The 24180-nt window shown below is 44.2% G+C and overlaps 1 protein-coding gene and 1 long non-coding RNA gene across 2 annotated transcripts in view; one reads left to right on the forward strand and one right to left on the reverse strand.

Moving 5' to 3' along the window:
* SHQ1 (SHQ1, H/ACA ribonucleoprotein assembly factor) overlaps positions 1-24180 on the reverse strand; it is a 1172872-nt gene that overhangs the window by 394246 nt on the left and 754446 nt on the right. The gene's annotated exons all lie outside the window — the stretch shown is intronic.
* LOC128078629 (uncharacterized) overlaps positions 1-24180 on the forward strand; it is a 99371-nt gene that overhangs the window by 74543 nt on the left and 648 nt on the right. The window lies entirely within an intron of this gene.

The following is a 24180-nucleotide window of genomic DNA, read 5'->3' on the forward strand; positions in this document are numbered from 1 at the left end:
TATTCCTGTGCTAAAATCAGGGGAAGTGTTAGCGCTGGTTTCCATGGGAGCAGAGCTGAGTCTGGTCTGTGTGCTTTCAGAAATGGGAGCATGAAGCCCTCCTTGGGCCATGCCTGCTGTCTGTATAGGAGCTCCATGCTGGTCTCGTGCTGCACTTAGCAGGCCCTGATAAATTCAGTAAAATAATAATGCTTATTTTAGCTAAGTGTTTGAAACCCACATGTCATTGGAAATAGTTTTGCTTTTTTTTCCCTTGTTATTTCTGTTCTGTGCTAAATTCAATAAGGTTTTTATGGGAGCCAGCCTGACTGGGGTGTGATTGCGTCAGACAAATTTCAGTTGTTTTCATACATACTTTTTCCAGATAGTTCTCTGGGTTAACCTTTAGGAGGCTGGCAGAGTGCAACACGATGCATTTTTTCATATGTTATCAGCTTTTTATTGACACTTTGTAAAAATACTTCATCACCACATTCCCAACCTGTGCTTGTAAGGAGGATGTACAACACAGGTTGTGATGGGGCATCAACACAGAGTTTGAATTTGTGGTGTAAACTCTGGCCTTAAAGCAAGAAGAAGAGATATATCACCTGGAAACATTCAGCACCAACTATTTTCAACCCTTGCATTATAAGTTTATGTTGATGGCTGAGTGGTTTGCAGTGTGTGTAAATGAAGATGCATTCGACCCAGGTTTGTTCCTGTCAGCCCACTTACCGCACAACCTTAGGGCACAGATGAAATTATTCCAATGCTATGTAGGGATTGTCATTGTAACTCAGGATTTTGCAGTGGAAATCCTGCTACCACCTGCTGTCAGACCAGAAATCAGTTCTTTCTCTTTGCAGCATGAGCAAAACTGGGCTTCTGACCTATTTTTAAAGTTAAAGCTTCTAATTTCCTAATTTTTATTAATTTTATCAAAATTCAGGCTCTTTGCACTTTCTCCCTAAAGAAGTCATTAGTTTCATAACATGTATTTCTGATTTGTTTTCTTATTGCAGCAGGTCTGTTGAACATCTGTTTGGCATTTCGTTTTTAATATTTCCATAAAATGAAGTGTTGGTAAATTGTGTGGTGCTGTGTTGATGACTTGCATTGAGCATAGGCGGGATTCTGGGAGGTGGAACCGAATCTGAGTACGTGGTTTTTGTATCCCAAAGCTTCAGACATGAACTTCAGCATGCAGCTGAGAGACTTTGGTCTGCTGGACTGCAGGTCCCGCTTTCAGACATAAAACTTTTCTCTTTGGGATTCAGTCTCTGGCAAATCTGGGGCTGCCTATAGGACTGTCTGTTTAACTGGCGTATAGGATGTTTAATTAAGCTACTTTGGGTTTGCATCTGAATGAAAGCTGTAGTGGCTCCTTGCCTCTTCCCCACTGTCAGCAGCAACAGCTGATTCTGGTGCCAAAAAGCCAGTGCTCTGCTGCTAAATAGGCTGAGTCCATCAGTTACATACATAGGCTGTGGTGAGGCTGTAATGTATGTCATTTAATGCTTGGCTTACTTTTATCTTATAATGCTAATGCCCAGTATGAAGGAGCATTTACTCTGTTGTCTAAACAAAGAAGAGGTACATAAATCCAGGAGATGAAAAGGGCATGGTATAGCAAGTGAGATGCAGCATTGACTTTATCCACGAGGCTGATGTCTGTATGTATGGATATACATTCTGCTTTGCTCCTACCATCAGTCACTAAGCAGGACACCAGCATATACCTGCACTGGGGTTCTTAGGCAGACATGAGCTGCAAAGTACTGCAAAGTACTGCAAAGCTGTACTGAATTCAGACCTGATCCAGGGTTCCCTACAGCTATTGAAAACACTGCCTGTGACTTTGGATTTGGATGAGACCCTGAAATCTGGAAGAGCTAAGTTCTTTTGTGTAGTTATCCAAAGAAGTAAAGCTGGAAAGAAAGAATACTGCTGGTGTTATAGATGGAAGGTACTATTTAAACAGAGAAAGGATCTTCTTTTCCTTTGCCTTTTTTGCTCTGATTTCTGATGGTCACTATAGCAACAGGAACCAAAGAGATGAAGAAGTGGAAAACATGCACTTCACTATGACAAGTTCAATTTACAGCCAGCTCAGCAGTGTAACAAATCTATGTCATACTTAATGAGAATCTATGCAGCAGGTATGGATCAGGATAAGATTGCGATGTGCTGCAAGATAGGAAGCCAAACTTGGGCTGTGTTCTTCAGTCTTCCTCCTTAAAGACACCAGGATAAACTGAAACATAATTAGGATTGGACTTTTACCAAAGCTGTCCCGCTCTATCTTAGATAACCCACCAGTTTTAGATCTATTATTATTATTATTATTTAGTATCTATTCTAAATCACCTGGTTGTGACATTTACGGTCTCAGGGTACAACAGCAGATGAGGTGTGGGGCTACAGCAGGACTGCAGTGCAGCCTTGGCATGAGTCTGAACAGAGCAGAAGCGATGGGAGCCATCAGCAGCCTGCACCCCATTGGGATCATGGGTGTTTCAAAAAGCAATTCATTTGTGCAAGCAATTACACTGTCCAAACATATCTCACAGACAGCACTTGCTTTGGAGTGAATGCAGTTACAACACAGGGGCAACAGTAGGGGCAGTTGCAAACTGGCAGCGTTGAGAATGGGAAAGCAGTGTCCTAACAGCAGCACAGAAAGTGTGGTCATGCTTGAAAAATCTGCATTAATGTTTTTGCGTTTGTCAGACTTCTGCTTATCTTGAATGTTTAACTGGAAAGCCTTTATTTGCAGTGGTTGTGTCCTCTCGGCAGAGCTCTCATTTTCATACTTGGTCACAGATTGATTCTCAGTTCCCATGTTCTTGAGATTTAGAGATTTAGGTCCCTTCTCACGTTAGGACTGTGTTGAGGGCACTTCTGCTCTTTAGAGCTCCTGATGTGCAGGGAGATGTGACTTCAGAGCTACGCACTCATCCCTTCAGACACAAGGATGCTTTGGAGGTCCTTAACATCTCCCACTGCAAGCTTGGAGCTCTGCTTCTGTGGGATTTCTTGCTCTCAGCTGGATGAATATCGCTATGCAGGTAGTAGGGAAGTTGGGCACCACTGCTCTAGGCAATTCTGTAAAACTATTTACTGAAAGAAGCCAAAGGTGGTGCTCATTTTGAGTGAGAGCCAGTTGGGCTTTTTGTGTAACCACAGCCTAATTCAATGGAATTTTTGCTTAATACTCTATTTCAGAAGGGGTCTCTAAGATGTATATTCAGTTCTGGCATCCAGAATGGGTTGCAGCAGAGTATATTTGGTGCTACAGAAAGGGCCCACAGGCCAGTGAAAGGAAAGCCTGCTAAATAATCAGATCTTGTGAGCTTTTAAAAACATTGTGGAGTAATATGCTTGTCTGGCTGTGAAAGCTATTTGTGTTGGAAGTGGTATTAAAATATTGAATTTAAATGTACATAAACCATTTTAATACCTTTATTTTACAGTAAGCAAGGCAAAGCAGTGCAGTCAGAATGATTTTTATATCTATTCTGCTAACTGCTGAGGATATGGCATTTACAATGACAGGATATTTATTGCTGTGGTATGATGCACAGGGAGAAAGAATGGGAGAAAGACGTTACGTTGGGTTGGGCTGGAGGACAGACTGAAGTGGTTGCATGGGACTTCTGGGGCAATCTGTCTCACACTGCAGAGCCACTGTAGGCTCTGGTAGAGGCTGGTGGTGTTCCAGGAAAAGCAAGTGTAGGGGCTGGAGGGGTGCACGGTGACCTTGGGTGCGTCTCCAAGCATGGCAATATCCAGCTGTGCTGCCACTGCTCACCCCAAGGGTCCTGCTACAGGGGCAGACTGTCCCATCTGTCCTCTGTGCCACTCTCATCTGTGTTTCTGTGCCCAACCTCACTGGCAGGGGCAACATTCAGCCATCTCAGCTATGTGCACATAAACTCATCTTCCTACTGCTGTGCCTGAAAAAAGGGGGATGAAATCCTGTTCTTCCTATCCACCCTCCCACCCACGGTCGGTCTCCACAGACAGATCTGAGCCTAGAAGAAGCACCACGAGCCTCTCTGTTCTGCTCCTTCCTGTCCCCCTCCTGCAGTGGGTGCATCCCATGGGGCAGCAGCAGTCTTGTACCTGGCTGCTCCTTGCAGAACTCTAGAAGTATCACAAAAGATGGCTGTCAGCATGAAAATTCAACAAACTTGTTGGAGTCAAGGAGGAAAAATCACCTTTATATAACAAGATAGAGCTGTTTGTTTGAGTGATATTTAAGACTTAATTTCATACTGGCAATTGCTTAGATAAGATCTCTCCCAGTGACCTTTTCTCCTCTCACTTTCCCCCTCCTGTAAAGACGTGGCTTTTTGCTGTGCTGATGAGGCCATTCTGTGCATTTCTGACGATTCTCTCCAGCACATCTGCCCAGCCCCTTTTCCTCTCTCTGTCTCCTTACACCCCCTGTTGCGAATGTGAGCACCGCAGATCAAGAGGACAATCAGCTGGAGAACAATATGACAGCAGGTGGGCATTATGTTCTCCCGTCAGCTGTGACTCAAATACTTGTCAGTTGCCAAACAAAAACCTGTTTCAGCTTGGAGGCGAAAATAGATTGGTGTGTTGGTATATCTGCAGCAACAGAATTTTCTTTTCCCTGCAAATCTGCGTTTTTTCCCAATGCTGCTTTTATGCATCAGAATGCTAGCAGCTGTAACTTCTGTTCCTGGTGAATGTACATAGATTTTGTTGTGTTAGATCAAGCGTTATTGTGGCAGTAATGAAGGTGATGGAGCAGTTCAGTCCTTTACTGAGTTATGCATGTGTTAATGGTATGGCTTACTGCTAGGATTGTGCACAGGCAGGGGATGGGCATACTTTATTGAAGACTGTAATCAGAGAATCATAGGAGTTGGAAGGGACCTCTGGAGACAGCAAGCTGCCTTTGAGCCTCTATTAGGTGGGAGAACCTTCACAAACTGCATCATCCTAATCCCACATGCTGGCCTATCTTTTGCTGCCTTGACACACTCAGTCTTAGCACAGCAAACACTGAAGTGTTTTGTAACTTCTTTCCATTTCCATGCTTTGTTTGTCCATTCAAATTGTACAGTTTCTCCAAAATTCTGGACTTGTCATTCTGGCCACATCTGTGCATTGTGCTCCTCCTCCTCCTGTTATGGTAGAATGACAGCGAGCCCCTTGCCAGGAGCACCACATCATCCTTTGTGTTCTGCTCAGTGGAGCTGCCAAGGTGTTTTGTGCTCTCACTGGCCTTGTTGCCTCTGCTCTTATTTTCCCCACCAACATGTTCAGACTCCTGAGTCCCCCATTCATTCCTTTTCAAAACTCTACTCATTCCTGTTTTGATCATAGAACATCACAAACATCTCCCGTCTTTCCTTTCTTTCACTCCATCAGTGGTGCTGCTTTTTTCTTATAGAAGTCTTAATTCTTTGTTCAGAAATGTTCTTCTTGCCCTTTGAATCAGAGTTTGATTTTCTTCTTCCTCTCATGTCCGTGCCCTGGTGAATATATGTTGATTTTACTTTAAACATTCATTAGACAAGGTACTTAAATAATCACTCGAGTGTGGACTGGCACCGTGTCTCCTCCTTACAGGATGAATCTGAAGATGGCCAGATGGTGATAACAATGACACTCATTGAAAAACAATCTGTCTGAATGGCACAACAAACCTTCAGTAATCCTGAGCAAAGGGAAGCTTCAGAGCAGTGTGGCTGCAGTTAGGGCCATGTTCTGGGGAATGGGAGGTGTTCTGTCCAGCAGCACAGAGAGCAAAGTCCAGGTTGCTGAGCTAAAGGTAGCTAAAGGCAGCTCTGCTGTCCTGCCTCATGTGTGTTATAACACGTGGCTGATCTCACTCCTCACTCAGAGCAAAGAAATCTCTTTGCTCTAAGATGTGAGGAGTCTGCATCCTCGTGCTTGGGGAACAGGGAAGGCTTGCTGGTTTTCTCCAGTTCTGTCACCTGCTCAGCAATGGGAATTCTGCCTCCCCCTGCAGACCCTGCTGTGTATTTGTGGCTGTATGGTCTCTCTGCACAGGGTGCCTTTCCCCTCCCAGCCTTAGTTTCCAAGTGGGGTAAGGACAGCATCAACTGTAGGGTTTGGGCAATGAGAGGCAAAGGGGTTTGTGGCTGGAGCTGTGCAGCACTGTGACAATCCACCTTCCACTAATAAAGGGTGTTCTGCTCTGTATCTCAACTTGACACTTTTCCTTTCCTCCACTGTGATTCCCCAGCCTAAAATAATTGAAAAGCAATACAAACTGTCTTGTTTGTCTTAGTCCAGGAGTCCCAGCTTGCTCTGCCCTTAAATTCTCTAAGGACTTGAGGGAAAATTTTCTTGCAACGCTCCTCTTTTTGGGTGAGCATTAAAAAGTTTTTAAATGTATATAAAACTTTTGATTGCTTTCTGCACTCTCCAAACAGAGCCTTGCACAGCCCTCCAATCTCTCTTTTTATGGGGTATCATTGTATGCCGCTCTATTTTAAGGATTTCTTGAAGCAAGCACTCCTCCTCTGCGATGCTTTCATCTTGCCAAAAGCTCGCTGCATCTCCTGTGCGCCTCGGGCTCAGGGCCTGGCGTAGCCTGCCTTTCTGCAGTACCTTTTGTGCATCAGAATAACTCTTTCTTTGAAACATAATATATACTGAGTTTGTTTGATATTTGTCAAGAATCAAAAATAATCACTGTGACAGGCCAGGTGGAGCACTGGGTTGCTGAAGTGCAACTGAAGTTGCACTGGGTGCTAGGATCACAAATTTCTGTCCCACTTTAGGAAGGAAGGATCTAAAATGTCCAGTTATCACAGAATGAGAAAAGTTGGGGTCTGTTTCTGAAGAACACTTTAGTAATCACTTGTATATGTTACTCCTTGATATTCTATATTTATATCAGCAGTGTGTTAATAAAAATGTGGAATGTTTTGTTTATTCTAGAATACAAAATTATAACTGCATTCTAGTCTTAGTAAGAGAGATGTCTTTATCAGAATTTCTGGTGCTCCCTAATGACAGCTTTGTAGTATGCATCAAAGTAGATTGCTCCTTTACTTAGAAATGGCACAAACTCTTTGGGGTGACGTATCTCAGAGTTTGTCCAGGTTGTGGGCTGTTCTCTCATTGGCCTTGTGTTATCTCGTATGAAAATGTCAAAGTCCAGGGACGAGGCTGGAGCAGTGGTTACTGGCCCCACCTCTCCCACTAGTTCTGTTGGAGAAAACGTCCAAATCTTTCCCCCATAATAACCCCATAAAGAACATGTAAAAAGAGAAGCTGAAAATGAGCCAAAGAGCTGTGAAGTGGAATAGCAAAATGGTGGGGTTTGTTAATCACAACTAAAAGTACTTAGGAGCACAGGAAGAAGACAGCTGTGTAAAATCAATCATTCAATCAACCCAACTACTATGTGCTTTAATGGCATTCGTTCAGAGTCACTTAATAAAACCATTAAATTAACAGCTCAAAAAATAAGTAAGTCAGCTTGAACAAGTTTCCTGCAGCGATGTGTGCAGCTGAAATAAGATCAGCACAAACACGTGTCAGAGTCATGAGCAACGCAGCCCAGGGCAGGCAGTGCCTCTGAGCCAGGGATTGCTGGGATGTGGCTGTTGTGCTCTGCAGGGAGCCCATAGCCGTGCATAGGAGGAACTGCAGGTCCATGGGGTAGGCGAGGGGCTCCCTGTGAATGTGGCAAAGTCTTGTGGGCAGCAGGATGTAGGTGAGGATGGGAGAACTCTCAGTGCTGTGGGGAAGAAGCAGGCATGGAGGGTCAGCAACATCAGTGGGGGGTTTCTGTGCTGGGAAGGCAGTTTGAAGCAGGCTGGAATCAAGCGAAGAGCAAAGGTTGTTTTGGCTACTCTGCTTGGCATATGGTGCTGCAAGGAGAGATGAGAAGCCCAGAGGTTTGACAGAGAGAGAGGCTCAGGGATCTAAAGGAAGCGTTATTTTAAAAGAGAGAGGAGAGGAGGAGAGATGAGTGCTGGCAGCAAGTTAGTGGGTTTGGTGAAGGTGTGGATGCTGCTGGCAGCATCCAGAGGAGAGGTGGCTGTAACCTTTGGTTCCCTGCATGCAGAGCCTGGGGACCTGTGCTACCAACTCTCACCGTGTCCGTTTTGAGCTGTGCAGTGCCTTGCAAGTTCTTACTGCCCGTGTTCTCTGACTCACATCACTGGTGAGAAATTCATGCTTTACTTTCAAGTGGGTTTCCAACTTTTCGAACAATAGACAAAAAACTGAATGAGGTATTCAAAAGCCAGAAGGCACATTTAAAGAGATTGAAAAGCAGTTAGCTAAAATCCTCATAATTTCTGGACTTCATTCATGTTTTCTTATTACTTCTCACAAGCGTTTAATTTCACCCCTCGGTGTTTCTGCAGCCATCCTTTCTCATACATGCGACATCCGTTTGCCTGTAATTACAGTCGTGTCATTCAGTGCTCATACACCCCCTCAGACATTCTTTTGGCAAGGAGATTTTAAACATAAAGCACGAGTTAATCAGCAGCCAGATTGAAGTACTGCAGAAAGACAGTGAAACTGCTTGGTATTCCTAGGAACTCTGGTGGCTGCTTTATGTGCGTTTTATATCACGCTGTGCTTGATGACCTTGTAATGATGAAGTCTGAAGGGAAACAGAGACTGAATCATCACTTCTGCGACTGATGGTTCCAGCGGAGGCTGATGCTCTGAGCATGGTCACAGAGTAATAGCTGTTGTTCAAAGGTTGGTGTGTGAATCTGGCACAGGGCCCAGATACCTAAGAACATCTGCAAAGCTACTGTGGTGGATGTTGATCAGTGAGATCTGGGAAGGGGTGGAGGTCTGGAGCCAGATGTGCCCCAAGCTGCCACTTTGCCCCAATGGCTCCCTTTCAGCTTTGTCATTCCCACCCCAGGCTCATTCCTGTGTCCTGGCAGTGATGTTAACAGGGAGGTCACTGCAGGGGCATGTGTGTGCAGTGCTGCAGCAGAGAGGTGAGGAACTGAGCCCCAGATCCTCCCTGAGATTCAGGCCCCCAGCCCCAGCTGATGAAGATGTAGATCCCAAATGTGAAAAACATGCATTATTTCCAGGTCCTCTGCCTATACAGCTTCCTTGTAAGCATGCTGTGTTAAGCATCACCATGTGCTGCAGGATAATGAGGCACTGCAGTACCAAGTGGAGCTTGATCTGATAAACCAGCCCTTTGTTCTGGCATCTCTGCAAGCTTCATGCTGTTGGGTACCATGTACACCCTCACATCAAGAGAAACAGCTGTTTTATCCTGGACCACAGGCAGCAGCTCAACCTTTTTTGGCAGCTGACATGTTCCTGGCATCTTCCAAACCTGTTCCTTGTGCTGCCAGAACTATCTGGTTGAACAGTGCAGCCCCAAGCCTTCTTGCCAGCCTCCCAGATGGCTGCCCAGGGGCTGCACTGTCCATCCCAGGTACAGCAGCACTGCCAACTCCTCCATGCCATGTCCATCAAGTCCCAAACTTCACAGCTTCCAAAAACCTTTTGCAAGGAAAGCTTTGTGTGTACTGAGCCCTTGGTCCCGGAGATACTGCAGTCTGAGCACAGAAATGAGGAGGTGGCACGGCACAGCAGAGCTGGGGGCATCCCTGGGACAGAGGCAGAGAGCATGGGCTGGCAGCACTGCCAGCAATGTGCCAGCAACCAGGAAAGGCAAAGGTACATTGCACTGCCCAGCTGTCCTGGGAGGCACTGGCTGCTCTCATCTTGAAATTGAATACCCAGCTCTCTGTTCTCCAAAAGATAGCTGAGATATTTTGGGTACTTGCTTATATAATTAGCTTTTAGATGTTCAGGATCTTGTGGCTTAATTATTCTGGATTCCACTGTTAAATAATTTGAGCTGTCTTGTTTACTAGCAAATTTTCTGTTTGTTGCTCCAGGGTGATTTGTTTTATATTAAATTAAGTACCCTGGGCAAGGAACTTCCAAGTGTCCCAAATGCCAGCAAAGAATTGGTTTTGTTTGTTTTGCCTCTGGGCAGTTTTGAGATATTTCCAGAATGGACACTAACTAACTGTCTCTTGGCTTAAATCACTCCTTCCCCAAAACAAAAGCTGTCCTTCCTCCCTTTCTCCTCCTGCCCCCCTCCCCCAGCCCTCCTTTACTTCTGCGCTGTCTGAATTTTGCTTGGAGTTACTTGGCTTAAAACTTCAGCTTCACCCTCATCCTACTTGGATGATAGCAATCCCTCAGGACCTGTGTTTTCGGCTCTTCTAGCAGCTCGCTGAGCTGTGTTTTGAGATTGCTATTACAGAAAACCTTTGATGAGATTTGTAGGGAAAAGAGGGAAGTAAGCAGAGGGCCGAGAGTCAATTCATAAGAAATAAAAGTCATGTTTTACAGAGATTGCAGGTACAGAGGAGAGTCCTGCTCCTGCCTTGCAGGCCAGTCTCTGCACTCTAGGGATGGTATTGCTTTAAATTAGCAATTGATTGTGGGAAATGGATGACTGTAGGCCACAGCAAAGCAGTTACGGGGTGGAGCAGTTCTGCATTGGTGTGATCACTGCTCTGGCAGTGAGTGCTTTGCTGGAGCCCTGCATCCCTCCTTGGGCTGGGAACCACAGCTTTGCCCGCCGTGGGATGGAGCTGCCTGGTGCCTGGCTCTCTCCATCCCTGTGTAGAATCAGAGCATTCATTAAAACATTTTTTGTTATTGTTGAAAAATCCACTGTTTTATTTCCCAGACAGCTCTAACTATAGCCCCCTGTTGACAAAAACTGTCCAAATCCATTTTGTCTGTTATTTTAGCTGAAGAGAGAAACAAAGCAAGAAAAGGAGAGGTCTCCAGAAAGGGTCATATCCCTCATTGATAAGGGTCTGTGCAGAAAACAAAGTGAGAAATACTGTGCTGACCCTTCTCTGCTGAAGTCAGGAGCCCAGCTTTTATACAACGTGCAATAAATGAAACAAAGACAGAATACTGACGTAGCAGAATAGGAACAGCACCATGTAAGACCATCCTTTTGTTCACAGTGGCCAGCACCAGCTGCTTGTGAGAAAAACATAGGAGTCTATAGGGGAGTCTTCTTTCTCCTCCCACATGGGAATGTATATGTCACAGATTATTTCGACTCCTCTGCAATATCTACATCTTTGGATGCCTTGGAAGGGGGGAGGAATGCATCTCCTACTCCAGGAAGACTTGGCAGTGAGTTCCCAGCTTAACAGATGATGCACTTACTCGATTATTTTTAGCACATTATTACCAGGCTGTTTTGGCTTATTTAGTGGCTCCTTCTCCACCCAACTGTACAGTTTTGCTGAGAGGAGCTGACTGCACTGGGTGCTCACCTGCCCCTCTGACTTCCTCCCACTCCCATGCTGCTGTGACATTGGTGGTCAGGGACTCAGAGTGAATGGCTCCCAGGTACAGCTGGCTGCTCTCTGGGTGCTGCTGGAGTTGCTGGAGCTCCAAGCAAAGTCCTGGAGCGATGCTTGCTTGGCTGCACTGTGATAACTGATTGTGTATGTCCTCTGCCCATGACAAACGCAGGCTCAGACCCTGGTGAAATACGTTCATGCTAACTCATTTTTCTTAATTTGCATTGGGCTAAAAGTGTTGGTACAGGCAGCTTAGTGAAATGTAGTTGCTTGTTAATCCATGGCAGCTTAATCATGTGTCTGGGCGCTCACTGTGCTGGCTGGGTAATTTACCATGGCAGATATTTGTTGCACTTATGGTTTTCAGGCAACTGATACTGCTTAGCTGGAAGATAAACATTTCAAAAATCATGCAATGATTTAGGGACTGTGGGCAAAATGTATGGGAGTTGGGATCTAAACTCGTTTAAAGATCTTGCTGCATATTCCTATTTCTAAAATGCAGCAGTGAGCCATTTTTTATTGTATATTTAAAGGCTGAAAAATGCAGTCAGAAAAAAAGTCCTGCTGGGTGAGTACCTGCATCCTTACACATCTAAACGCTTTTATAGCCCTGCATACACTTAAAAGTTTAACTTTCCAGTCCTGTTTCTTTTAGATCTTGTAATGAGTCCGTGTTACTTTTAAGATCTCAGTTCTTACAAGTATTTAGGAAAAGTATCAATGTTGTGATTATCAGGATAAGACCCTGAAATAGAATTATTTGGGCTTTTGAAAACAGCTCCTCTTTCTGCAGCAGAAAGACTTTTACAAGCTGCCTGGAGCGCTATTGCTAAATAAAGGCTCTGTCAAACTGGACAAGGTACGTCTTGTCTCCAGAGGTGAAAAGTCTGGGCAGGGGTGCAGGAGCCTGGCTGCTCTCTTAGGGCTCCTGGGTGCCAATGCAGCTATCCCTAGAAAGCTGCCATGGCAGAGAGGTGTGTGGTTCCTGCACCCCATGGGACTGAATTGCTGTGGCATCACCCGCTCTTGTAAACAGCTTTCTTTGGGTTTGGTGCCACAGGAATGATATGCCTCCACAGAAAAGAAGTAAACCTGTAATAGCACTAGGTGCTTTGGGCTGAAGGGCTTAATGCCTGTTCTGGTCAGTGGGGCTGGGCAAGGGCTGCTGTGACTGCGTGCTGTCAGCATCTGCACAGTCACGGCCGTGAGCTGCAACACATCGTTGCTAAGACTAAATGGAGAGAAATGTGACTTTTCTATAGTTGTTTATTTTTTAATCATCCCCATGTTAAGCCTGTGCATACATCTGTCATCAGAGACCCTCTTTCTTTGTGCTTAATGGTGTTTCTTCTGCCAACCTGAAGATTGACTGTATAGGGCTGGCATTTTTCCAGTGTCAGTTTTTCTTCTTGTCAGGTTCTTTTTTTTCCTTTTCCCTTTTTCTTTGTGACAGTATTTCTCTGTTTAGCTTCTTCCCGTAGTCACATCGAAACCCTGCACAGGGACTTGGCAGTGTGTGCTGAGGAGAGATAGCAAAGTGTGCTTGAAAGTGGCTTGAAATACTGAAACATAGGGGAGACAGCAGCAAGCAAAGGAAAGGTTGTACTATGATGTGCATTTATGGAAATAAATTTGATTGCAAGTTGCTGCTGAAAGGTGTAGCAGTGTGTTGCAAGGAGGGGTTCACCAGAGAAGGGCAGAGGGTTGGGGATGTACACAGCTCTGCCTCTGTGTTCTAGGGTCTGTGAAGGGCCTTCTAGCCATGTCAGACAGATGCACCAAGCTGGACATTAGCAGCATTCTAACTGCTGCATGCAACCACTGGTCCAGCTCTGCCCTGGGTCAGGCTCAGAGGGAGCAGCTGTGGCTCTGTTGCCTCAGCAGAGCTTGTGATTCTGTGTCTTCATGTTTTTTCCCCCGCTCAGATCCAGCTGTCTGTCCTGGCTCTGTGCTGGCTGCAGGCTGCAGGCAGGACACATGCTGTTTAGCCAACACAGAACTGTTGTCTTAGAAAGGTTCTGTGGCAAGTGCTAGCAGCTTTATGGGCTGAAATTAAATGTATATCATCTGAAATGATAGCTCTCTGTAAGTCTTTAGTTTGGTGTGTTATGAATTGTATGGGGTGCACAGCAATCTCAGCACAGAGATCGGCAGTGTGGGTGCTGAGCAGAACTGTCAGAAGGAGCAGGTGGGTCAGCGCTGGGAAATTATCCTGTGAATGATTCAGCTTTTAATTGGGTGCAAATGCTTAATAGCCCCATGCAGTTATGTAAATAGCACGTAAACAGAAACCGGCTCCACTAATCGGAGATAGCACTGCAGCTATGATTAGATCACATTTACATTGGAGCAGCTAATTGCTGAGCTGGGTCAGTGGCTCGGTGAAGTAAGGATGTGCCTGGTAGTTTGGGGTTGGCATTCCTCTGTTAGGTGCAGGTGGTCCCATTGTGGGCAGATGCAGAGGGGCAGGGCTCAGCCTAGCAGGCAGCCCAGATCTGTAAGGAATCCAAGGAGCTCTGGACATGTGCTGGGTCAAATCAGGGTGCTGGATTTCTGCTCAGTCACCTCTTGCCTTTATAGACTTCTTTCCTGTACTTTAAGAGAAACAAAACACAATTATGAACCAATGGAGCTGATTCCAGTGCAGCCTTTGGGGGTGAGCACTGTGCTGCAGGTGCTCCTGCCATCCCACAGTCAGTTTGGTTCAGCTGAGAAGCAACGATTCCCTCCAGTACTGCAGGCACGATTATTTTTAAACAATGGGAGCTTTCCATTTCCAAAATTGACCATAAAAAATTTTCAAGTGTGGCAATTTATGGAAAAATGGAAGTGTTTAATCCAGACAGTGAGAACTAGCAGCAGTTTGTAGAACCATCGGACTGGTACTTTCTTGCAGATAAGGCTATAGATAAGAACAAAGATAAATTGATTTTCCTTAGCGTTTGTGGCAGTAAAACCTATTTTCTCTGAAAGACTTCCTCATGCTCACAGAGGCTCAGAGATGGGAGAAAGCTGCAGCATAACTCAGTGCAGCCCTCCTGCACTCCGCACTGCATGCAGAAGGTGTGGTTCTGGAGTGGCCATCTGGGTATCAGTAATGAGAGAATTCAGGGAAGGTTGCTAGTGGAAAAGAAAGGAAAATACCTCAAATCGGTACAATTAGCAGCAGAGATTTTAAAAGCAGGCACTTGGGAAATGAGGCAATAACAGTCAGTAAACAAAATGCAGAGCTGGTTGGGAAGTGGTTGGGCTCTGGAGAGGTATTTCACTATGGAAAGACTCATTTGGCATCTGTTTGTGCACTTAAAGTGGCCCAGGGCAAGATTCAGAGGAGGATTTAAGCACTGGAGTGTTGAGTGCAGCAGAATTTAAACCTCAGCAGAAAGCTGAGGCTGCAATGGGCTCCTGAACTCAGCCACTGAACTGCCCTCAGCTAACTTACTGGTGACACGGTTCTCTCAAAGGATTTTCTTTGAATTCATCAATTTAAAGGAAATAGTTGTATTTTACTCAATTGTAATTAATGAGTGGATGGGCCAGGTGCTCTCCATGGCTGTGCTGCAGGACAGCTGGGAGGAGTGGAGCTGCTGCTCTCCTGGCTCAGCTCCCTCTGCCCAGCTCAGAACTCAGTGCTCCGAGATGTGCTTCAAAGACTCATCTTGAAGTCAAACCTTCTTTCAAATTCTGAGAGTAAATAGGTTCCCACGTGATGATTTCTAAACAAGAATAACTTATTCTGGTAAAAAACTGTACAAGAAGTGAAGTTGATGTTAAGTGCAGATTAATCATTTGTTGTTTTTTTTCCCCCCTGTTTATGCTACGTAATTGGGAGGCTACCACCTGACTGTGCAAATTAAAATGCTTTTCACTTTAATTCTTCATGGCGGGCTTCAGTTGCTGTTGCTTTTTCTCAAATGATTGCTTTGACCTCCTCCCTCCTCCACCTCAATATCTGTGTTGGTCCCATTCCCAGAGCAGCTGCCTGAACTGGAGCCAACCCCGGCCGCCCTCGTGCAGGGCAGTGTCTGTGTTCCTGCACTGATGCAGCTTACAGAGGGATGTGCAGGAAGAGTTTGTGTTCTCCTTGTCTGTCTATACATAAACCCTCATAGAGGTCATCCCCAGATTGGAAGAGATTGAACTGCTCAAGGTACAGATGGGCTCTGTGAACCTCACAGTGATTCTGCAGCTGTAAATGTAATGTTATGTACACCAAAAAATCCACAGGTGCTCGCACTGCCAATTTAATTACTTGGTATTACGCTGAGAATTAGTTGTTCTAGAATTATGTACTTAAATTGCATTACAAGCGTGGTCTTGGCACAAAGTCTGAGGTCTTTAGCTGAGTTTAATCAAATGTTTGCCTGAGCAAGAACCTGCATTGTGCAGACTCAGCCCCCTGTTTGTGATGTAGGCTTACAAACGGTGACATTGCTGTATATGTTGCGTGACAGCTGTCATTTTTATATTAATAGTATTATCTATGGAGAGCTCTGATATAAACACTGTAATTGATGTGTTTATGACAAAGAATTGTAGCATTCAGTGCCTGAGGGTTTCACACTGCATCTGAGCAGCAGTTCTCTGCCATTCCCATTTATTTCTCCCACGCTCATGTTTACGTTGTTTACTCACATCCCAAAATGTCAAGAGCAGCACACCTCGATGCAGGCTGTTTTGCCTAACAAGACAAGATTTAAGTAAGAGGACTACAAGCAAATTCTTCAGAGGAGAGGAGTTCTGTTTTTCTTCTGATTCAAGTGCCTTCTGCACTGGTTTTTGGCTGCTGTGTTGGGGTATTTGGCAGCTCCTGGGTAAGGTGTAGCCAGCTGTGTTTTGGGGACTGATGGGCGAGGTCTGGGTTGGGAATAACCCATCATTGAACGGCTTCTGGTGCTGCCTCCAAAGCACTTCCAGAGGGGCTCGCAGGCACTGCTACCATCTGTTGGAAGGGGATTAACTCTGTTTGTGTGCCCCGTGCCTAATTGTGCATGTAAAATAGCAACCTGGTTGTGCAAGGGCTAGTGCAGGTGCTCAGCCTGTGGATTTGTAAAAGTGAAGCCATGAATAGCACACGTGTTAGTGGATGCTGGAAAGCTCTGCTTGTTCTGCTGGGGCTGGGGCTGCCTCTGGCATCACCCGACACCTGGCCCCAGCCACGAAATCCCTCTGGAAGGCTGTGCCAATAGAAATTGCTGGCTTCTGTAATATTGTGACACCTGCAGATCTGTTTGGAAATAATCTACTGACAGGCAAATATAGGTTCCCAACTCAGAAGGGAGCAAAGGAAGGAACAGAAAATTGCCTTTGTGCGGGATTTAATATTTACATCTCAGACTTTGCCAAATAGGTTTGTTATTTATAGCAATAGCAGCAGTAATATTCATCAGTTGCCATGGACATACTAAGCTCACCAAATACAACAGAGTGAACCACAATCTGCACTGGAGTCATTTTAAAATGCTTTCATGCTGAGCGAAATAGTTTGTATTAAATTTAAGAGTAAAATGCCAGGTTTCTCTAGTGCCATTTCTGGGATTTCAGATATAAAAATGGAAATACTTTATTGGAAATTTGATGGGAAGAGCAGTGCTGTATACAAGAACCCTTAAAGAACTTGCTGTCACTGGGTAGCATTCAGGATCACAATTTTACTGTGCTTGAAAAGCAGAATATATAATGAGAACTTCTAGAATTCCATTAATGTTATATTTTTGAAGAGCTGAAAAAAACAGATGAAAAAGATAATTTAGCAGGTGAAGTCTTGATGGAAGCATGCATCTGGTCAAGGTGCCCGCAGCAACTGCTTGCCCCGGCCCTCCTACCCTACTCTTGAGGAAGCTGTCCTCGCTTAGGAAACACCACATCTCCAAAATATTGCTTAAAGAGGCAGATTTCTCACTGTTGGGATAAACTAGGGAAAGAAAAGACAGAGTAGTTATGGAGGAGTTTATGGATGGTGCCTGAAGTTGGATTTGGGCTGGGAATGCTCAGCAGTTATGCACCCGTTGTCCATCAGCCCAAACAAATCCGACAGTGAAAAAAGAGCTGAGAACTGTCAGGCTTTCATACCCATAGATAAGGATGCTCCTTGAGCGAGACTGCTCAAATGCACGGTAATAACATGGGACAGTGAATGACTTTTAGATATATTAAGTGATAAGATAAAGCAGACTGAAATTGAGACATAGGGAAGTGTAAGCTCTATATGGTGGGAGGTGAAACACGTCTGATGGCTGCTTACACCTTGGGGAGGGATTCTGAGGATGTCCTGCCTCAGGGAAGGGGTGATATGGGCAGCAGGGAGGCCAAAAGAGTGTGTGTCCCATTGAGCCCACACCGTATGTGCTGAAGGACAAGATTGGCTCTGGGACTTCTTCCAGAATCTGTGCAGGGTCTGTGTTAAAACTGAAGAAGTTTGAATTGGGTTGTGATAAAAGTATCCATATTGAAGAGATTCCTTTTTGGATTCACGCTGGTACTTCTTTGTAGCTTTTTTTGTTTGTTTGTTTAAGGCAGCGTTGTAGCACAGATCCTTGCAGATCCCTGGCACTCAGCTGTGGGCCTTTTGCATTGATTCTGGCATTTGTGGGAGCTCTGCAGCCCATCATGGTGGGTGTGGGGCTGGCCAGTTCTCAGCCATTGCTTGCAGCCTGCCACCAGGACACCAGCACCATTTTGGTAGTGCATGGAACAGGCTGCCCAGAGATGTGTTGGAGTCCCCCACCATCCCTGGAAGTTACCAAGAATTGTTTAGATGTGGCACTTAGGGACTTGGTTTAGTGGGCATGGTGGTGATGAGTTGACCATTGGACTAGATGGCCTTAGTGGTCTTTTCCAACCTTAATGATTCTATGGCTGGGGAGAACCCACAGATTTCTGGGAACTGCCAGGAGTTCTCAGCAATAGGACTGGAGCAGATTGTGCTCTGAGAGAGGAGTAAAGCAAAGGATCAGTCCTGTAAGTGCAGTACCTACACCAAATCTAACATGGGAAACCTTAACAGCTCTGTGGTTTGAGAGACAGAGCTGAAATTTGTGAAAATGAGATTCTTAAATGTAATATTGCAAATACAATTGTAGGGTGGGAGTGTTGCAGTCTTCCAGTAAAGGGCTTTGGTGCTGGCTGCCTCAGGGTGCAGCTCTTCCTTGCTGCCAGAACATCCGTGCCTCTGTAAGTTCTTTCTTTTCTTCTCCTTTACCCTAATGGAGGCTTGATAGTTTTCAAATGGACTTAGATACACTGCAGCTCTTTTGTAGTTTCTGTAGTTTTAGCGTGTATTGTTGTACATGATGTGTAATTGTATTTACTTGCCAACAATAAAGAAGTGGTAGGAATGAAAAAAAGCACATTACTGCTGTATTCTCTTCCTTTTCATGCAGTGCAGTGTGGGAGAGATTACATTCTGGAGGTAAAATTACAATGTATGAAATCCTACCCTGAGCACTTCGGTGCATTTTTCTTATAGGGAAAACAAATAGGAACAACAAAGAGAACAAACTCACTGCTTCTTTTGTTCTTTTTATTTTATTTTATTTTATTGAAGAGTATTCACAAAATTTTGCTAGATAAAAGACATACGCAAAGGGAAAATGGAAGGAGAGCTATTAAAAATAATTGCATGCTCTGAAAATCCAGCGTGTACGCAGGCTTGCAAACAGCATTCCTTCTCTCTGCAGAGTAGGACCCTGTGGCTACTGGGGACTGCTTATAATGTTCAGGGCTACAGAGCTGGCCAAACAAGAAGGAAACAAAGCACAAAATGGTGCCTCCATCACTGTCCTCTCTGTTCCTTGTGAAAGTGTCTCCCTGCCGTCCAGAAGATCTTGATGTAGCAAAGTGCTCCAGCAGGACAAGTTCCCTCCCTAGGACCCATCTGTGCCAAATAGGAGCACATTTTGTCTGGGCAAGAAAGACTTTTTTCCAACTTTCACATAATTTCACCTTAGCTTCAGAAAGTTTGGCTTTCTTGAAGGCAAGCAAACCCCCCATGCATGTGGAAATTAGGAAAAATTGGTCCTTTATAAGCAAGGGTGAACTGTAACTCTGTGAACTGGAAACCACTCTGGAAGTGTGTGTGTGTGTGTGTGTGTGTGCTGCTTCAGACCATTGCAGTATTTTCGTGTTCAGGAAGCTTACAGCTCCAGCTGTGGCAGAAAAGATGGAAAAGTACCTTGAGAGATAAATCATACATTTAAATTGTGCTTTTTGGGTGCTGTTTTCACTAATTAAAATATCTACCACCAACGCTCCCTGAACTGGCATACGACAACGACCATCTTTGCTGGGCTGTGGTCAGAACACGCCAGTGTTGCTGAGATTCTTGATGCAATGCTGGCAAGACAGCAGTGCTGTGCTCAGTGCTGTGCTGTCCCAAGTCAGATCCCTCACCTGGCAGTGGGTCACAGCTGGCCCTGCAGAGCTTCCAGCCTCCAGCAGCTGGGAGCTGCACTGCCCGCACATCAGCGGACTCTCTGAGATGCTTCGTTTCTGTTTGATTCTTAATTATTATAATAGTTAAGGTAATTAACATGCTTTAGTGATTTACTTCATTTAATTGGATGTAGTGATTAAAATACCTTTTATATTACCTTCACTGCAGTTTTAATTTAAGATTATAATCTCATGGTCCTTTTCAGCTCCTCATGCTTTCACTTATAGCCTTTTCCTTTTCTGATTTTTCGTTGTTTGTTCAGCTTTCCTGCTGATTCAGTAAACATACTGCTGGGATGATTCCTTGGGAAACCTGCCTATGGTTATAAATTCTTTCATTTAGGGCAGACGCTAATGAATTAAAAAAATAATAATTTGAAAGTGATGCATGAGAATGTAGTCAGCCTTTGGAGTTGTCTGCTGCTTTTTGCAGTCTTTTTTTAGCATTTAAAAAAATAATAATTGTTTCCTTGATTGGGCTTGGAGAGGATGCATGAAAGAAGGAAATGGAAAATGACAGTGTTACTATCCTCCTAGCGTGTGTCGTGCCTTACCTGGGCGGATGGATGATGTATGGGTTAGGATTTTAGTATTACTATGCAGGGTGTGAAATTTTGGTATCACCACCCAGTGTAGGAATTGCTCTGGGAAGGGCAATGGGCTCTGAGCCATTGGGATGAGCAAGGAGGGCTGTGGTGCTGGAGCAAGCTCAATGCCAGCCTTGTGCATGACACCTGGGTCACTGCTGTACCCCATGCATGCAGTGGGGGAGAGTGGCACTGCCAAGCACGAGGCATGTAATATGTGCCCTAAAGCAGTCAAACTGTTGGTATGAGTGCAAAAGATATTAATAAATCATTGGTTGTTTAAATGGAATCATTTAGGGCTCATCTGGCTAATGAGGAAGAAAAAGCTGAACAGAACACTTCCTTTCAGTTTTACGGAGACGTATGAGATCAGCTGTTCATGGGAAGCTATCAGTGTACATACCTCGTTAGCTCCCTTGTGTAACATTCCTTATCTACGTCTTATTAGTCTTTCATTAATTAAAGCTACAGAATTCAACATTTTCTGTTAGCTGTGCTCTCAGCGTGAAATTTAGCTAATTCTTCTACTATTGGAAACAAAGCTCAAAGATTGAAGTTTATTCTCATTGTGTTCTTACAGTTATTTATTTCATATTGCTGTCATGCATGGATGAATTTATATGATGCTCTGATGACCTTTAGAAATTCTTCTGATTAAATGCTGTTCTACTTCATTATGACATTCCTGTACTTGTACTACCAGATTTGATGTGTACAGCTTAATAACACAACTAGACATGAATGCTAATAACTTTACAATTAATTGCATTGCTATTTTTTAACGTAGATGAAATTTAAAGCAAGTTCCTCTTGCTGCAGGCTTACATGAATCATAGAAATTGGAAGGTAACAAAAGAACATATTAGCATTTGTTAGCCTGGATGCACAAATTTTGTAGTAACCATTTTAATATGTACTACAACTTTTCAGCCTCAAGTTTAATATGCACTACAACTTTTCACCCTCGATTTTTCAACCAACGTCATAATTGAATTGGTTCTTTCTTGCCTAAGGATAATGATTTTACCCTGATGGAATCTTTATTAGATTTTAAGGATTATACTGATGTTGCGTATTTTACATAAAGAGAATCACAGTTATTCAACTGTAAAGTACTTTTACACAAAGGCCACTGTAAGTCTGAGATATATGAACTAATTATAATGTTTAGACTTGTTGTTAAGACCCAGCATCCACAGCTGGAGCCAACACAATTGAGGAGCTTGTGTGTGCACTTCAAGGACCCAGCCCAGGACGGCAGGGAGTGCGGGCAGGCCCTGTCCTGGCAGAGATCTGGTTGTTGGTTCTGGTTGGGCTCGCTGTGTTTCATCTGGCTGAGAGCAGATGAGATCCATCTCATGTCTTGCCCAGCACTGCTTTGCTGTTCTTGTGGGGGGAAAAGATGGCCCAGTTTGACCAGAAATGGTGTTTTTCTATTAGCCTGACAGCCGTCAGCATTGCATTGGTAATTAGACTTTAGACTGCAGAAATAACTGTTGTGTTAATTGATTTTGTGGTTACTTCCTTGTGTGCTGCGTGCGTGCTGGTTGGAGTGGATGTTTGGGAATAGCATCTTCAGAAGTCCCACTGATAAAAGGTGTGCAATGTGTCTGCAGCCTCTAAAGAGATGAAAGGGGAAGAAAAATTGCAAAAAATATTTAATATCTTTATACTTATTAAATATAGATGTGTCTGCAAATGAAATTAAGCAAGCAGTCATTCTAACTTTCTTACAGTTGGAGGTTAACCTCAGTTAAATATACCTTTAAAAATCAAGTTTGTTTGTTTTTTTTTAAGTATCCACTTAAGATCATTTTAAATCCTAGTTGAGAGACCAGTTAGCATAACTCCATGGACTGCTCTTCTGTGTGTTGTGTTTTTATTTTTTTAAACCTTCATGCTTCATTACTGAGGATGGATATCACTTCTATGCTCATAAAACATGATTGCTTTCCCATCCTTATGCATCAGCCAGTTTTATTCAGTACAGAAAACAAGAGTAAGAACCAGCACCGATGGTAAACGTGTGCTTACTCAACTAACTGTAAATAGAGTGATCAATATATGAAATCAAATGTTATGTCCGTGTTGCGTTAAGATGGTTATCAAACTGCTGTGCTTCTTGGCTCCTTGGTATGCCTCAAGGTACAGCACACCACTCCAGTTACATGTGGTTCAGTAGTTTCTTTAAATTGAGATGTAAACGTGTATTCAAGGGGAAAAAAAAAGTATAGAAAAGAGCAGACCTAAAGCTAATAGAGCTGCATTGAATTCATCTCAAACACATGTTAAATTTTCCTGACACCGTTACCCTTTCCTTTGGAGGCTTCAGAGTGTTCTTGGCTAATAATAAAAATAAGAGAAATGCGTAAAATCAAACCAAGGAAACTCATTTGCCCATCTGCTTTCAAGCTTTTCCTCTTTGTCCTGGATATCTGTAGCAAAGGAGACAAAATCCCATCAAGCATTCTTTTAAGCTTTGCACACTTGTTTATACTATTTGCTATACTTGAGCTTCTGCCTTTAACAACAAAGGAAAATAATTAAGGTGCTGATAGTAAAGTTAAATGAAGACTGTAGCAAGAGACAAGATCTGTGGATTGCCACCCAGGCTCTGAGACTCTTCTATTGAGCAGCCCATGCTAAATTGTTTAAGCTGCTGATTCCCTGTCTGTAAAGTGAGGGCACTGAAGCTTATCCTCCTCAATGCTGGTCAGCATTTGTCTACTCAGCGTTTGTCTGCTTATGTGGATGCACTGATGTTGAGATGCTTCATGTTACAGCTCATCAGGGACTGGACTGTGAGGCATCTGCTGTGGCTCTGTCACAAGAGGTGGGGAGTGGGGCTGCAGAGCAGCTTTGTGTTGGTTTTGGGGATCAGACACAACTGGCAAGTTGCTGCAGGCTGCCATGTGCATGACGTTACAGGGCTGCTGTCAGAGGCAGAACAGCGTACAGACATGCCTTCCTCAGTTGCTAGCCCCTGTGGTGAGTTCATCTCAGTTCTCAACACGTTTGATGGAGAGTTGACTTGTGAGATGGAAGAGGGGGGCTGGTGCTTCAGCAGTGCCCATCCCACAGCTGTGTGCTTGGGCAGAACTGGCACGCAGGGCTCTCACAGCAGTGCCTGTAGGAAATGCATCCTTGTGCTCTCTGTCTGCCAGGCCCCATCGTGCCTGCAATGATATTGAAGCATCCTGGGAGGCTTCGTGGTCTCTGTCTCTTCAAATAAGTGGAGCAAGGAATTGTGATAATCAAAAGACGGTGAGAAGAGAATGGTTTATTCTTCTGTTGCTTCTTTCTACAGCACCATTTTGTTTGGGTGCAATTGTTAACACTGACAAGTGTATTTTACAGTTTGTGAAGGTGTGTTAGGCTGAGATGGTGCAGTGTTTTTTCATGTTTAGTGCGCACAGTTTAGATGGCATGCATTAATCATATTCCTTTTGCCTTTGTTATGTTAATGGGAGAAATAAACTCTTGGTTTTCTTTTATTAAAAAAAAAAAAAGGGAAATGAGTAAGATTTATTAAGATGCATTATATATCAGCAGCTAATGAAGAGGAAATAATGATGACTCTGCACTGTAATACGTATTAGAGCACTAATTAGACTACAGCAGAACTGCTCACAGATGTCTTTTAAACACCTGCTTGATAATGGTCAGCCCATGCATTACTGCACGTGGCAGGGCACACCTGCACACAGACACACAGTGCACATCAGCCTTATCTTCTGTCTGTGTTCATCCATGCTCACATGAGTTAGGAAGGGCAGTGAACAGCCCTCGTGGTGGCTGGGCTGAGCCTGTGGTCCCCATTGCCT

The sequence above is a fragment of the Tympanuchus pallidicinctus genome, unplaced genomic scaffold, assembly GCF_026119805.1.
Source record: "Tympanuchus pallidicinctus isolate F22 unplaced genomic scaffold, pur_lepc_1.0 scaffold17, whole genome shotgun sequence".
NCBI lineage: Eukaryota > Metazoa > Chordata > Aves > Galliformes > Phasianidae > Tympanuchus > Tympanuchus pallidicinctus.